General features: G+C 35.9%; 1 pseudogene; it reads right to left on the bottom strand.

Annotated features, from left to right (window-relative positions):
• The window catches only part of LOC149543646 (uncharacterized), a 48776-nt pseudogene extending 37767 nt beyond the window's left edge, over positions 1 to 11009 (bottom strand).
• Positions 11010 to 17354: the final 6345 nt, after the last annotated feature.

The following is a 17354-nucleotide window of genomic DNA, read 5'->3' as shown; positions in this document are numbered from 1 at the left end:
ATTTCTGGAGGACATTATGGAAGAAGTTGAGAAAAGACCTAAAATTTAGTTCCACGCATCACCCACAGACTGATGGTCAAACAGAAGTGGTAAATAGAAGTCTGGGCAATTTGCTGAGATGTTTAGTTGGAGATAAGCCCGAGGGATGGGATTTGATTCTACCACAGGTAGAGTTTGCTTATAATAACTCTATAAATAGGAGTACTAGAAAATCACCATTCCAAATTGTATATGGAAATAGCCCAAGTACTGCACCAGAGCTGAGGAAGATAGAACAAGGGGAGAGGACAAGTGCTGAAGCTGAGGAATTTGCTAAACACATCAAGCGTCTACATGAGGAGGTTCAAGCACACATTATCAAGATGAATCAAGAGTATAAAGCTAGGGCTGATCAAAGGAGAAGACATAAGCAATTCCAAGTAGGGGATCTAGTCATGGTGCACTTACGAAAAGAAAAATTTCTAGTTGGTACTTACAACAAGCTGAAAATGAAGAAATTTGGCCCCTGCAAAGTTTTGAAGAAACATGACTCAAGCAATGCATATGAGGTGAAGCTGCCAGATGGTATTCACATTTCTCCCATTTTCAACATTGCAGATTTAACAGAGTATCATGATGATGGTGCAGATGAGGAGCTAGTTTTAGAGCCATGTCCAATTCCTGCTTCTAAGAAGGAGGAGATAGAAGACATTCTAGATCATCGTGTGGGTAGGAGTACCAGAAACAGGCAGTATGAAGAGTATTTGGTCAAATGGAAAGGACGGCCAATCGAGGACTCAACTTGGATTTCAATAGCTGAGGTTTCCCATTTAGGATTTCCTCTACCATCCATAAAGTGACATGGTCACTTTTCAATCTACCCTGGGTGTCTGATGCAGGAGCATCCAGAGGTATAAGGGCAATCCTGTGTCACCCAAAAAAATGTACTTAGAATTAGTTTCTATTTCATGTCTTTACATTTTTCGATACCCATTTGGGTCAAATAAAGGTTCCAACTCTCACAGTTCCACTATCAGTGTGTTTGAAAATCTAAAAAAAATAGGAGCATGCAATTTGGCCATCATTTTGGTGACCTAGATGGTGTGAATTGGCCAGATGAATGTAATTGTGATTTAGAGCATTCCAAAAAAAGAATCAGGTCAAAAGGCCCCATGGTTTGAAAGTTATTGCAGTTTTTCGAGTTTTGGAGACCCCCTTAAAATGCTTTGAAATCAGGTTAGGGGCATTAAATGACCTCTAAAAGGGCCAAAAAATGGGGGACAAGCTATTCTTGTTCATAAGGTTATAGAGCACTTCAAGAGCTTTCCAAAAATGTAAACGGTTCTTCAATCAAAGCTATGGTTCAAAAGTTATGCCTCCCGGAAGTTCGGTTACCGTTTATGGATTCTTCTAGAATTGCACCAACTTCTAATGCAGCTTCCGAAACCTTCTATTTGGTCGGTGGATGCCTACTAGCACTTTCTAGAATGTACTCCTAGTCCTTAACCCTTTGGAGTCTATTTAGGGAGATTTCTGGCATTGTAAAAGGCAGTTCGGAGTGGAGTTTGAGAGGAGGTGCTAAAAGGAGAAATATTCTCCAGATTTATGCTATTGTAAGCCCTTAGGGCATGTTCTGAAGTTTATTTTCTCTGTACTATTTGTTCTAGCTTATTTTCTCAGTGAATATAATTTTTTGTTGTGTCCATTCTGTTCTTGTGTTGTGTCCCCATCAAAAATTTTCACCCATCTCTGCTACAAACTCATTTATCTGATACAAAATTGGAATGTCTTTTCTCCATACAACAGTTCATTTAGATGGAAAGAATTTTTGAATGTAGAAAAATAAACAGATCAATAGAGAATCAAATTTACAAGAGTTATTCTTGGAAGTCCTTATGCTATCTATATTTTTATTCAATTGTTTCAGCAATACATCTTATAGTTGTATCCTTCTTTCTTAGGTGATGTCTTGCATAGTTTATCCCAATGTGTCCATATTCTCCACAATAGTGACACCTACACCAAGTATTGTAGTCCCAACCAAATATTGATTTGATAATTTTTTCTGCTGGATTGAATATTTTTAATTTACATTCAGATGCCTTGTGACCTTGTTTCTTGCATTTTTGACATTTTCCTTCAAATTTTGGTTTCTCTTTGCATTCATTAGCTTTGTGACCATGTTGATTGCAGTTGAAGCATTTGCCATTGAATTTTCCTTTTCAATTACTCCAACATTTTTTTGATGTATGACCTATCCTGCCATAGTGATTGCAAGTGGGTCTTTGATTCCTTTGTGCACCTTGTTTGGAGGATTCACCTTCTTCCTTATATCCAAGACTAGTTTTACCTTTTTGTCTATGAAGATTCTGCTCATTTTGTTGATTTAATTGGTTCATGTCTGTTTGAGATTTCATCATTCTTTCATTGACTTGTTTTTCAATGATCAAGGCATTTTCCAAACTTTCATTGATTTGTCTTTCAGATCTTAGATCACTTTGTAAGCTTGCATTAATTTGTCTTTCAGTGATTAAATCATTTCTTAAACTTTCATTCTCAGATCTTAGATTCAAAATTTCTTCATTTGCATTAGATAGTTGACCTACAAGATTTTCATGCTGAAAGAATTCATTATTCCTTACCTATAAGTCTTATTTTCCTTTTTTCTCTATTCCAAAGCTTCACATATCCTGATTGATTGGATTTCTTGTTCTCTTTTAAACTTCCTTCTTCCTACAAAGAACCATTCTTTTCTAGGAGTTCCTTGATTGCTTCATTAGCTTCATTTGAACTACTTGATGTTAAAAAGTCTTCAATCTTTTCTTCAACATACTGATGATCATTCATTTGTCTTGCAAGTTTGTTCCTTCTTTTTAGAGATTGAGAAAGATGCTCCTTTGCTTCTTTGAGTTGAACCATGGCCATTTCTAGATGTAGCTTTTCATTTTCAATAGATTTGTCAAGTCTAAATATCTCCATTGTCCTTGATCTTTGCTCAAGCTATCAAACTTTTATCTTGACAACCATAAAGCTCTGATACCAATTGTTGGAAATATTTAGGATAAGACAAGTTACTAAGAGGGGAGGGGTGAATCAGTAACCTATAAAACTTTCAAACAATTTATCATTTTAACCATTCACCATTCATTCATCTAATCTACTGAATAACTGAAACAACAAACATTCATTGAAAATGTACACAGAGATTTGGTGACCTAGAAACCTTCCAAATGGAAAGTAAAACTAAGGTGGGGATGATTCCCACAAAACTTCAATACTGCAGTATAAATTTGGCCTATTAAGGCTTACAATGATCACTTCTAGTGATCTTCCTTGTTAGGAGCAAGTAGGACTACTAGATCCACTTTGTTAGAGGATTTACAAAAATACAGTAAAGTATGCACTCTGTTAGGAGATTTATAGAAAGACTATTAAGTCTACCCTATTAAAATATTTATAAACTGATTCACCTATTAGGATGAAGTAGTAGATCTTCTTACAACTATTTTCTGATAAGATCCTTTTTGTATTGATCACCTGATGTGATAGATATAACTTTTTTGCTCCTATGTTGACCTTGCTGAATCACTTTTATTTTGCTCCTGATTTGCAATTCCTTCTTTACACATGAACATCAATCTCTTCATTTTTATATCTTTTTCACACCCCTCATACATATCATAATACAAATGATATCATACATTACATATATAACATTTCATTATTTACAACTGCAAGGTCAGCCAAAACATAAGTGAAAAAAACATTACTGAGTTGGCCAGATAGTTGAAAACTAGGGTTCCTCAAGCTCACTTGGTGACCTTCTAATACTCGACATCCACTACATTACTCTCCATCATCATGCACTTAGTTGAAGTGGAGGCTCGGTTCATGCTAGCCACACAACACTGCTTGGAACTTGGTAACCATTGGTGACTCGGGAGATATAGTGCCACTCGGTAGAAACTAACTTCTTCATTTACCTTGGTTTTCTCAGTGAGCACTGAGTTCTTCATTTACCTTCCTTTTCTTGGTGAACAATGAGTTCTTCTTTCTTTTCTCGGTGAAAACAAAGTTCTTCATTTACCTTGCTTTTCTCGATCAACATTGAGTTCTTCATTTACCTTGCTTTTCTCGATGAACACTGAGTTCTTCTTGCTTTGCTCGATGAACACTGAGTTCTTCATTTACCTTGCTATGCTTGGTGAAAATTGTTTACCTATTGAACTTATAAGGTAACCACTAAATGCTTGGTATACATTGTAGACTAAGTGATGAGCTAGATAAGCATTCAGAATTGAATAAGTGTTTGCACTAATGACAAATATACCATAATTCCAACACAATGTGCCTAAAGCTTTTGTTACTTTCTTTAGGTATGGATGCAATGTAAGTTCAAAGTAGTGGCATATTTATTACAAAGTTCAAGTAGCTTGGAAAAATCAAGGAATGCACTTATTGGTAATGTGCTGCTTTAGGAGATTCTACCGTATGAAAAGGAAATTGAAGTGATTGAAATGCTTAAAGCTTTTCTTACATTTTATAGGCATGTTTACATGGCCCACCATAAGAAAAACCTTTTGGAAGTGATTCAAATCTTTGTTGGGAAATTATTATCATCAATTATAGGATTGACAAATTGTTTTATTTAATGGGTCTTTGGTTTATTGGTGAAGTTGAATGACTTTAAATTATTTTACTCAAATTTTTTTTATTGTAACATTCTAACATCATAAGGACATTGGGATCATGCCTAGGGTGAATTTGGCAAGGAGGGTTTGGCCTATAGACTTGTGATCCTGTATCCCATAACAAAACTTCTTTGTGGTGACACTCATTGATACTAAGTTGCTTAGAGGCTTCATAACTTGCTCATTGACATGTCCAAACCTTCATAAAAAAAATTTTCTATCAATCTTTACTTCTATTATTTTCAAACTTTGAGGAGTCATATTTGACCTCCTTTGGTATCCATTTTCAAGCACTTATCCTTATAAAATAATTGGTAATAATTAGGGATGTATTTTTAATATAACATTATAAAGATCTTATAGTAGATTTACACTTTAAATATTGGTTCATCAAAGTTATCCACTTTTTATTATTTTTTGAAGGAAGACAAGTTTTCATAGTTTGTTGTGGGATCTTCTATGTCAATAATTGATTTGATAGTGATCCATATTCTCCCTAGTTTCTCTTTTTGTGACATCACCTCTTCAACAATAAAGCAATAGGAGTGATGGTGGTCATGAGTGTTTGCCATGATCTTCTCAGGTAACTCTCTTTTTCCCTTGAGAATCAAAGAAAATTTTTGAGCTTAGTTGCACTCAATACTTTGTATGACAATATTGGCATAGCCAAGGTGAAGACTAGAGATAGTAACGTAGGTCAATTGTAGTAGGGAAAATGGAATGTAGAGACTCCATGTAACTCTAGAGGAAGACAAAAAGTAGCAGGTATTGTGATACACAATATAGAACTCAGATGTTATATGGAGAAATATAGATCACATTTCTCCTTCTTTTCCTTCAAACTTGTGCCATATATTTCATTACCTTCATCAATGCTCCTTTACAACAATGAGGCCTTTTCATAATTAACTATATCTTTAATTTCTTAAAATGTACTGAACATTCTAGTAACATGTATCTCCTCCTATTGTTCTTTCGATTGATTCCACCATTCAAGCCTTGGCTCATGTTTCTTTCTTGTACTAATAGATTGCTTAAAAAACTCAATCCAATTTTAACATTCCTACTTGTGACATTGCTAATTTTTTTACCAATGTTGAAATTTCCCTTTAGGATTCATCGCATGGCTTAACTACTTCCTATGTTCTACAAGTCTAGTGGTTGTATTGGGCATTGCTGAGTCAATCTTTTAGTGCAATCAAAACCCTAGTTTGTAACAAGTGTTATCAGAGCTTGGTCACAAGTTCAAATATCCTTGGGTAATACTCGGGGGTGGGGGGGGGGGATTATTGGATTAACCACCTATGTTTCACTTTGGTATTAATGACATGTCTTAACGACCTCTGGTGTTCTATAAGTTTAGTGAATGTGTCATGCATTAACATGTCGATCTTTGGGTGCAATGAAAACCCTAGTTTGTAACAACTAATCCTTTGTCTTTGGCTATTGTTTTTTGCATTACTCCACAATATATTAAGATTCATCACCTTGAGACTTATAATGATAAGCTTGATACTTTAACACATGTCAAAACCTTTCAAACATTGTGTAGTGATTTCTCTTATGAACATAGGTTCATGCAAAAGTAGTTTACTAAAACATTTCAAGACAAAGCATTGCAATTGTCATTTTCTGTACCTCATTCTATTATTTCATTCCAAAATTATGCTAATTATTTCATTAAAAAATTTCCAAAACAACTTTGATTCTAAGACTTTTGACTCATTTAATTCATTGTAAACAAGGTATTAAGATGATGGGGTCAAGCCCAAAAATAGAATGGACCCAACAGGAAAGGGAAAGCTTTATTAACTATGAAAATATGCTAATGCACTCAGTACATAGAAAAAAAAATTCAAAACATGCCCTATGGGCTTACAATAGTATAATTTTGGAGATAATTTCTCCTTCCAGTACCTCTTCTCAAACTCCACTACAAACTCCTTTTACAGTCCTCGAAATGTTCTTAAATAGGCCCCAAAGGGTTAAGGATTAGGAATACATTCTAGAAAGTGCTATTTGGAATCCACTGCCCAAATAGAAGGCTCCAAAAGTTGCATTAGAAGTCGCTACAAAATTAGAAGAATCCAAAAATAGCAGCCAAACTTTCAGAAGGCATAACTTTTGAACCGTAGCTCCGATTAACAAACCATATACATTTCCAGAAAGCTCTCAAAGTGTTGTATGGCCCTATTGAAAAGCTTCACTCATTCTCCATTTTTTGGCCCTATTCATGGTCATTTAATGCCCCTAACTGACTTTGAAGCATTCTTAGGAGGTCCTCCAAAAGCTAAAAAACTGCAATAACTTTCAAACCGTGGGGCGTTTTAACCTGATTCTTTTTCAAGAATGTTCTAAATTACAATTACAATCATCCAAGAAATTTACATATTCTAACTCACCAAAATTATGGCTCAATTATATGCTCCTATTTTTCTAACATTTACACGTATCCCAAGATGCTTAAAAAATCGAACCCAAAACACTAATAGTGGAACTGTGAGAGGTGGAACCTTTATTCGACCTAAATGGGTACCCAAAAATAAAAACACATGAAACATAAACTATATCTAGGTATATTTTTTTGGGTGACACAGGATTGCCCTTATACCTCTGGATGCTCTTGCATCAGACACCCAGGGTAGATTGAAAAGTGACCTTGTCACTTGATGGATGGTACAGGAAATCCCAAATGGGTACCTCAGTTGCTGATATCCAAGTTTAGCCTTCTCTTGGCCATCCCTTCCACTTAACCAGGTACTCTTCATACCTTCTATTTCAAGCACTCATGCCCACATGACTATCCAAAATCTATTCTATCTCCTCCTTCTTAGAAGTAGGAATTGGACATGGCTCTAGCATCAAACCCTCATTTGTACCATCATCATGATACTCTATTAACTTTGCAATGTTGAAGGTAGGAGAAATGTGAATTCCATCTAGAAACTCCACCTCATCTACATTTCCTGAGTCATGTTTCTTCAGAATTTTGCATGGGCTGAATTTCTTCATTTTCATCTTGTTGTAAGTACTTACTAGAAATCTTTCTTTTCTTAAGTGTACCATGACTAGACCCCCTACTTGGAACTCTTTATGTATTCTCCTTTGATTAGCCCTAGCTTTATCCTATTGGTTCATCTTGGTAATGTGCGCATGGACCTCGTCATGTAGATGCTTGATATGTTCAACAAATTCTTCAGCTTCAGCACTTGTCCTCTCCCCTTGCTCCATCTTCCTTAATTCTGGTGTAGTCCTTGGGCTATTTCTATACACAATTTGGAATGGTGATCTACCATTACTCCTATTTATAGAGTTATTGTAAGAAATTCCACTTGTGGTAGAATCAAATCCCATCCCTTGGGCTTATCGCCAACTAAACATCTTAGCAAATTGCCCAGGCTTCTATTTACCACTTCAGTCTATCCATCATTTTGTGGATGATGTGTAAAACTGAACCTCAAGTCTATTCTCAATATCTTCCATAATGTTCTCCAGAAATAACCCACAAATTTAGTATCTCTGTCAGAAACTATACTCCTTGGGAGACCATGTAGTCTTACCACCTCTCTAAAAAACAAGTTTGCAATATGGAATGCATCATGAGTTTTGTGGCATGAAATGAAATGTGCCATTTTGGAGAACCTATCAACCACCAAAAATATTGAGTCATTACCCCTTTGTGTCCTTGGTAATCCCAGAAAAAAATCCATACTTATGTCCTCCCATGGCTTTGATGGAATAGGCAATGATTGATATAGTAGAATATTGTGACTAAATGGCTTGGCCGCTTCACAAACTTGGCAACTTTGTACAAACTTCTTCAAATCTTGTGACATTTGAGGCCAAAAATTATGTTCTCTAAGAATGGCAATGGTCTTATCCCGACCAAAATGTCTTGCCATCGCTCCACTATGTTTCTCCTTAATCAAAATTTCCCTCATGGAACTCCTTGGAATGTATAATTGACTACCCTTGAACAACATACCATTCTGAATCAAATAGTCTAGCCACTTGGTTCTATCCATAGCAGTAGGCTCTTTACAAGCTTTCCACGCTTTAGCAAAATCAGGATCCTCGGGGTAGAGATTCTTGAGTTCATCAAACCCAACTACTTCAACCTACATTACTATAAGCAACAACTGCCTCCTACTCAATGCATCGGTAACCCTATTAGACTTTCCACTTCTATGCTTCAACACAAATGTATAGCTTTGCAAGAACTCTACCCACTTCATATGCCTTTGGTTCAATTACCCTTGGCTATTTAGGTACTGTAATGCTTGGTGGTTAGTGTACAAAACAAATTCCTTTGGAAATAAATAATGCCTCCATTTCTTTAAGGCCTAAACTATTGCATATAACTCTTGCTCATAAACATAATACTTCTTCTTTGCATCATTCAATTTTTCATTGAAATATGCAATAGGCTTACCTTCTTGGCTCAATACAACCCCTATAGTACTGCCGCTAGTATCACAATCCACCTGAAACACCTTACTAAAATTACGAAGTGCCAACATAGGTTTTTTTGTCACCTTCTTCTAAAACATTTCAAAACTTCTTGTAGCTGTCGCAGTCCATTTGAACTCTTTTCTATCCCCTCTTATTGTGTTAGTCAGAGGTGCACATATGCCACTGAAATTCTTAATGAACTTCCTGTAAAAGCTAACCAAACCATGGAATGATCTTACCTTAGTAGCAGACCTTGAAGTAGGCCATTCCAAGATGGCTTTTAAGTCCTCTAGATCCATTTTGAGACCTTTAGGTGATACAACAAACCCCAAGTAGACTAACTCCTATTTAGCAAAGCTACACTTCTTTAGATTAATTAACATTTTATCTTCCCTCAACCTTTTAAGAACACTACAAATATGAAATAAATGTTCTTCCAAAGTCTTGCTGAAAATTAAAATATCATCCAAATAAACAATGACAAATTTTCCCAAGAACTTCATAAGTACCTCATTCATAAGCCACATGAAGGTGCTTGGGGCATTTGTCAATCCAAAGGGCATGACTAGCCACTCATAAAGATCCTCATTGGTCTTGAAAGTACTTTTCAACTCATCTCCTTCTCGTATCTTTATCTGGTAATAACCACTCTTGAGATCTATCTTTGTGAAGTACTAAGCTCCACTCAAGCAGTCCATAAGATCATCCATTCTTGGCAAAGGAAACTGATACTTGATGGTTATCTTGTTTATAGCTTAGGAGTCTATACACATTCTCCACTCTCCATTCTTCTTTGGTGCTAGTGCTGCAAGTAGTGCACATGGACTTAGGCTCTCTCAAATCAAACCCTTCCTCAATAGCTCTTGAACCTATCTATTTAGCTCCTCAATTCAGTAGGAGTCATTATGTAAGTAGCCTTGTTAGGAAAACTAGCTCCAGGGATTAAATCTATCTGATGACTAATTTTCCTTACTGGTGGCAATCCTTCTGGAACATTATCAGAGATGATATCTCCAAATTCAATTAATAAATCTGAAACTTCAAGTGGTATTTCACTACAACCTCCCTTATCTTTTCTAGGAATCAAGGCATAACATATCTGCTGATGTTTCATACCATCTAAAAACTTTCTTCCATCAACAAGACAAATCCTAGCACTGCTGCATACCTTTTCACTTTCTTTTATCGTGGGCTTTTGTTTGTGGCAAACTCCATCCTTTGTCAGAGAGTATGTGTTTGCACAACCATCATGTACTACATGCCTATCAAACTACCATAGTCTTCCCAACAATAGATGGCAGACATCCATTGGGATAACATCATAGAGAACTTCATCATGGTAACTCCCAATTTTGAACTTCACTAAACATTTTTCACTTACTAGGACCTTATGATCATCCTTCACCCAAGTGATCCGATAGCGTTGGGGATGTTTCTCCCTCTTGATCTTCAGCTTAGAGACCATCTCCTCTGACACCAAGTTGTGAGTGCTACCACCATCAATGATCACATCACAATATTTATCCTCACACTTGTACCTAGTATGAAATACACTCCTCCTTTTTCCTAGTTCAATCTCACCACTTAGTAGGACCCTTTCATTTACTAAAGTCTCCCCTCTTTCTACATCCTTTGAATGTAATGACTGTGCATTCTCATCCACATGAGCAACCCTAGCTTGACCCTCAGCTCTCCTATCTGTCCTTTCTTGTCATTGAGGGCATTCAAAGGCATGATGACCTTCATTGCAATGGAAACAAGTACCACAAAAACATCATCTTCTTGAACCTTGTCCATGTCCTCTACCTCTTCCTCTTTGATCTCCAAATTCTTGACCACGGGAGCAGTTGAAACCTTTGTTCGTCTGGTTCCTGCTAGTACCCACATCTTCATTTTTCTTTTTTGTCTCATTTCAACCTCTAGATGATCTACCACTGACCCTTCCTCCTTGACTTTGACCTCTTTATCTCACTTCAAACCTTTTATTTAGCTTCTCTTCAACTTGCAGGTCAAAGTGGTATGCCTCTTCAATGCTGGTCATTCTTAGTAGACTTAATTCCTCCTAGATGCTAGGTCGCAACCCACTGATATATCGAGAAACCTTCTCCTTATCTTCTTTTGCATTCCCTACTCTAATCAAAAGTCAATAAAACTCCTCCATATATTCCTAGACTGATTTTCTAGTTTGCTTTAACCCGTGCATCTTCTTAAACAAATCATGTTCGTAGTCAATAGGAATGAAATGCTTATTTAGTTTGTCCACCATGCGGATGCCACCTTGTGATCCTCTCCTTTCCTCTTCTATTTCTTTCCAATTGAACCTCTTGCCACCAAATTTTGGAATGGCCTTTTAGTTTGGCCTTTGCAAACCTAACATTATTTGGGTCCTTGATATCCTCATACTTAGAGTACTCCTCCAGTTCATTAATCTAGTCGATCAACTCATCCAGCTTTAGATTTCTTTAAAATACACCCACATCAATTGTAGGTCATTTTTCAAATTTAGTAATGGCCCTAAAAAGCCTTTTCTCTGCCTGATTCAGAACTTCCCCTTTAACTTCCTATCCAATTTCTTCTTCTTCATTGTCATCCTCACTTTTGTCGCCTGTGGCAATATTTTTTCCTCTACGGAGCTCCTCCTGCAACACATGAAACTTGATTTGGAGGGCTCTAACCTCCTTAGGATTAATAGCTTTGACCCTTCCACCATGCTCCCTTCATGGAGGCATCTTCTTAACTCAAACCAAAAGGCACACAGTCCTGGTGCAAACTGCCTCACAGTCGGCACTCAGTCTACACACTAAGAAAAACCCTACTCTGATACCACTTGATGGGGTCAATCTAGATAATAGAATGGATGCAACCAGAAAGGGAAAACTTTATTAACTATGAAAATATGCTAAAACATGCCCTATGGGCTTACAATAGTATAAATCTGGAGATATTTTCTCCTTCTAGTACCTCTTCTCAAACTCCACTCCGAACTACTTTTACAATGCCAAAAATATTCTTAAATAGGCCCCAAAGGGTTAAGGATTAGGAATAAATTCTACAAAGTGCTAGTTGTCATCCACCACCCAAATAGAAGGCTCCAAAATTTGCATTACAAGTTGGTGCAAAATTAGAAGAATCTAAAATTGGTAGTTGAACGGTAGCTTCGATTGAGAAACCATTTACATTTTTGGAAAGCTCTTGAAGTGCTCTATGGCCCTATGGACTAGATTTTCTCGTCACCTATTTTTCAGCCCTATTTGAGGTCATTGAGTGCCCCTAACCTAACTTTGAAGAATTCTTAGGAGGTCCCCTAGAAGTTGAAAAATTACAATAACTTTCAAATCATGGGGCCTTTTGACCTAATTCTTTTTTTGGAATGTTCTAAATTACAATTACAATCATCCAACCAATTCACACCTTCTAAATCACCAAAATTATGGCTCAATTACATACTCCTATTTTTTTGGCATTTACACATATCCCAAGGTACTTAAAAACTCTAACCCGGAACACTAATAATGGAATTGTGAGAGTTGGAACCTTTATTTGAGCCAAATGGGTACCCAAAAATGAAAAAACATGAAATAGAAACTATATCCAGGTATTTTTTTTGGGTTACACATGATTTCCCTTATACCTTTGGATGCTCCTGCATCATAAGAAAAAGTGACTAATTTTATAAGTAAATTTAAGCATTTACATGCCTATATTTCTTATCATATTCTTGATATTGATATTGAACATATTTTTGTTAGTAACATAAAAGGTAAATTAGAGATAAGATCCTACTTTATGAGTTCTCTTTATTTCCTTAATTATGTGCAATGCTTTCATAATTACCAGCTTCATGTGAGTCATTTTGAGAGTATCACTCCAATGGCTCTGGTTAATAAAATTGACATCACATTTAAGAATTTCAAGCAAATTTTAGAAACCAAAGAGCTCCGTTAAGACCAATAATTCATCCAACAAACTTGAAGAATAAGTGGTCGCATTCAAATGTGTGGCTCCTTTGTCATCTATTCTTAGATTTTCTCATAATTTGACTCAACTTTTTGAATCTTTTCATAATTTTATGATTAAATTTATTAATGGTAACATTTTAACTATTCCTCCTATAAAACTAAGACACATCCAAGCCTTTACAAAAACACTTTGATCATAAAGATTTTTCTCTGTACCATTGTCAACCTAGTCATCACAATGAAAAGTATTTTTGTTTAAAAACTATTATCCAAGACAATATTTATTATAATGTTATATTCATTGAGGGTGTTAATGATCAAGCTAAAAGATTGATACTTACCTTCCAACCAAAACTTGCAAGTTTACACTAACTCTTTGCCATCACATTCAACCAATATCACAAAGTATAATAAATATTTACCTTATTCTTTATGATGATAATTTTTTAGATAATATTATCAACCGCATTGATCAATACCCACCTGAACCAAACTCTATACCAAAACCTAATATTTGCATTACCTTTAACCTAAACAAGATAATTAAAGCACTTGATAGTCATCTTTATCCTATTGTAAATGTTAATGGCCTTCATTCTCAAGGTGTTCTTGTTGACCCTTCTTGAATGGTGAATTTTTTAATTAAAAACATATTTTTAGTAGGCAATTACAACACAATTTATATGATCAACCTAATAATTATATTCAAATTTTTAATGATTCATTTTTTTATACTTACAGTCCTATTTCCTTTCTTTTTGGTGTTTGAGGTAAAATTCTAGATGTTACCTTCACTTTGATTCCAACTTTCGATCAATTCAAAAAAAAGCTAGTCTCTTTGGCTTATCTCAATCACACTTGTGGTTGTAGATGCTATAAAATGGTTCACATCTATGGTTTCATCACTTCTTCATACTAATTTGTCCCATTTTCTCATTCTACTATCTCTGATCTTTTGGCTAGATTGACCATATTTCATCATTTGTATCCTCTTTCACATCAATTTCATGTCAACTTGGAATCATATCAAATCAACTCAAAACCATTTTAAATCAACTCAGAATCACTGCAAACCAACCCAAAATCACACAAAATTAGTCCAAATCAACCCAAAACATATCAAACATCCCAAATAATTCAATCATTTATCCACTCCTAGGTATTGTTGTGGCTTTTAGTACCTTGGAAACCTATCAATCTTATCAATTTGACCTCAGTACTATCACAGCTCTCAGTACTAGGTCAGACTATCATTCATGTCATTCAATATTTGACATTGTTGAGGCCTTCAATGTTAGATCATGACATCATCAACCATTTTAATAATATTGACAATGTCTATCAATGTTATTATGATCAAACGTTATCAGTCAATTTCAATCCTGTAGCATTTACAATGTTAGTTAAATGTTACATATCAACCAATTCATGTGATGTGTCATTGGCATGTTATTAATTTTGATCAATCAATCAATCAGACCATGGCTTTGGTCTACTTGTCATCATCTTATTTGATATCCATCATCATCACATTTTCATAAAAGGGTACAGTCACATTCATTTAATCAATTTGGCCAATCATTTGCTAATTTTCTCTATAGGATTAAATAACCCATAATTTAATCGTATTATTCCATCCAATTATTCTTCCTAATTATCATCTTTAATTAATTAATTTTATTAATTAAGTGATTCATTACTTGCAAACCATGGAAATGTACAATTTCCTAAGTTCCATTTTCCATCATTAATTCCATTTTCTACTAATTCTTATTTTGTGGAATAAAAGGATTTTTAATTCAAATATTCCTTAAAATATTGCATCATAGTGACAGTTGGATATGACACCTCACAGATTCTCCTTTGGCACTTGGCTAAGATTTGTGATAATCAAATATTCTTACCTCTTACAAAAGTCCCTATTTGGCTTATTCGTCATAGATTCTTGGCTTTAAGTGGGTTGAGGTGTCTTATGATGCATCATAGATTCTCTTCCACATTTAGTCAAGTTTGACTTTCATGTGTCATAGAATCTTATAATTGGCATATTTTGTCATATGCATCATGGATTCTCAAAGGAATATCGTGCCACCTCACATATCTATGGTTGAGAAATCCAATGCTCTCATCCTGCATGTCAATTATAAAATTGACACTCTTTTTCTCATTTCGGATCTTAATGCTAAAGTCTTGAAAATTCAAATTCTTGAGTCTTTGAGTCCCCAGTTCTTTGCATTTACACTTCTTGCTCTCACAGTAAAATCACACTTCTAGTATTCTCATGGCATTATCCTTATCATAGGATTTTGCTTCAATCTTATGTGCACTATAGGAAAATTTTAGCTACAATCATTTGGAGAAGAAAGAAGGACATGGGAGTTACAATTGAAAGAGGAGGTTTCTATTGCTTTCTTTATTAGTTTGGCTTTCATGGTAGACTAGTGGGTTCTAATGTATGATTATTGAGTTTTATGATTTTCTCATAGTGTGTTATGCATTTTAACGCATTTTCTAGCCTCTACATTTGGTGAACTCGATGTGAACATGCATGTCTAACTTGGGTTTTCTTGTTTTTTGCTTGCAGGTGTAAGGAAGGAGCTCACTTGGAAGAGTATAATGACTATGTACTATTCCTTTTCACACCTAGATTAATTAGGGGGCCTAGTAAAATGCTTGTATGCTCTTGTTTCATGCATTCTATTAGCTTGTTGTCCTAGGGTGCACTCTACTCTGTTAGGGCACACTTGGGACCCCTAGGAGTAGTTTTACGAGTACATAAGCCACCAAAACCTCTTTCTATTGTTTCTAACTTAGGAAGTGCACCCAACTAGGTGCCAACTACATCATTGACATAGTCTGCACTATTTGGGCACACTTGGGAGTGTAGCTTTGAAAATTTCAATTTCTGGGTCTTCTCTAGGCACCATTTCCCCACACTTTGCACCTGACTTCCCAACTACGCCCTAAAACTACCAACTGGGCCCCAACTATGTCATTGACATAGTCTGCACTTTCTGGGTGCACTTGGGAGTGTTTTGAACTATTTTAGCCTTCTGGGGTGCAATATGCTCTGTCAGAGCACACCTGGTTCACAGTAAGCACATGCATTAATCAGAATCTGTACATAAGTTTTCCATTTCATTCTAGAACTTAGATTAGATGATTTTGTGTTGTTGATGGTTTTTTTGCAGTGTGTGGTGATCATGGGATGAAGACATGATCATAAACTACTAATGCTTTGTTTGCAGGATGTTGTTGAAGACTTGGTGTGTCTTTCAAAACTATGTGTGTGGATTTCCTAGATTAGATAACATTTCATTAGGTGCTTAAAATGAAAATTTTTCTTTCCTACCTGGCATGTCTACAGTGTTAAATCCCTAGGAGTTGCATTGGACATATCCTCGCCCCTCACCATTTGTGGATCTTCGGTGTAAGAGAAATCCATGTAACTTCTATAGGAGGCCTACCTTGGACCAAGATACTCAATATTGCGTATGCCAGGGGATGACCTCAAAGTGGTAATGGGCCAAAATCTAGGTCAACATTCTAGCCGCTATTTAAAATTTGATTACGGTGAAACCCGTGTCGACAGTATTGCTGCGTGATAGCTCTCCTCCAATACCCGTGTGGTGCATCAAACCCCAGTGCTCGAGGCTGGGAGACCTTCTACGAAAGTTTATCATTTACTTTCCAAACAGAATGTTGTTACTAAAAATTATGTTTTAGTGGCTAAAATCCTTTCTATCCACTGGCTCAAGGGCTCACCCATACCCATGAAGACATCCTACATTCTCGCAGTCCTTAGTAGAGGTAACAGTCCCTTGGGAAGTCATCCCCCTTCGGAAGCAAATTTTGGTAGCCCCGAGAATTGATTGCATTGTAAGGGGGAGCCTATGATTCCAAGATCCTAGGTTGTCCACACTGGATAAGTGTGGATGAACTTTAGTTCAAGTAGGAATTCAATGGATATAGTCCTAAAAGACTAGGTTGTGGTGTGTTTATTTACTTTTAACAATAGTTATTCTTGTCTTAATGTGTCTTGCATTTGTGTAAAACATAATCAAGATAAAAGCCAAAATATTAAATTTAAACCTTAGATACCATCTAAACTTGTCAAAACATCACACATCATCAAAACATTTCAAACTTTGGTTCAATACACTCAAACCTTGGAAAACATGGTGACTTGTGCTCCTAAACGTGCTTGGCAAAACATAGATCTCACTCTTGCATAGACTTCACTTGCATTCAACCTAGTATAGGCCTCATTTGT

The sequence above is a fragment of the Cupressus sempervirens genome, chromosome 8, assembly GCF_028749045.1.
Source record: "Cupressus sempervirens isolate cs-2001-9-10 chromosome 8, ASM2874904v1, whole genome shotgun sequence".
Classification (NCBI taxonomy): domain Eukaryota; kingdom Viridiplantae; phylum Streptophyta; class Pinopsida; order Cupressales; family Cupressaceae; genus Cupressus; species Cupressus sempervirens.
This window is presented reverse-complemented; position numbering and strand designations above follow the sequence as displayed.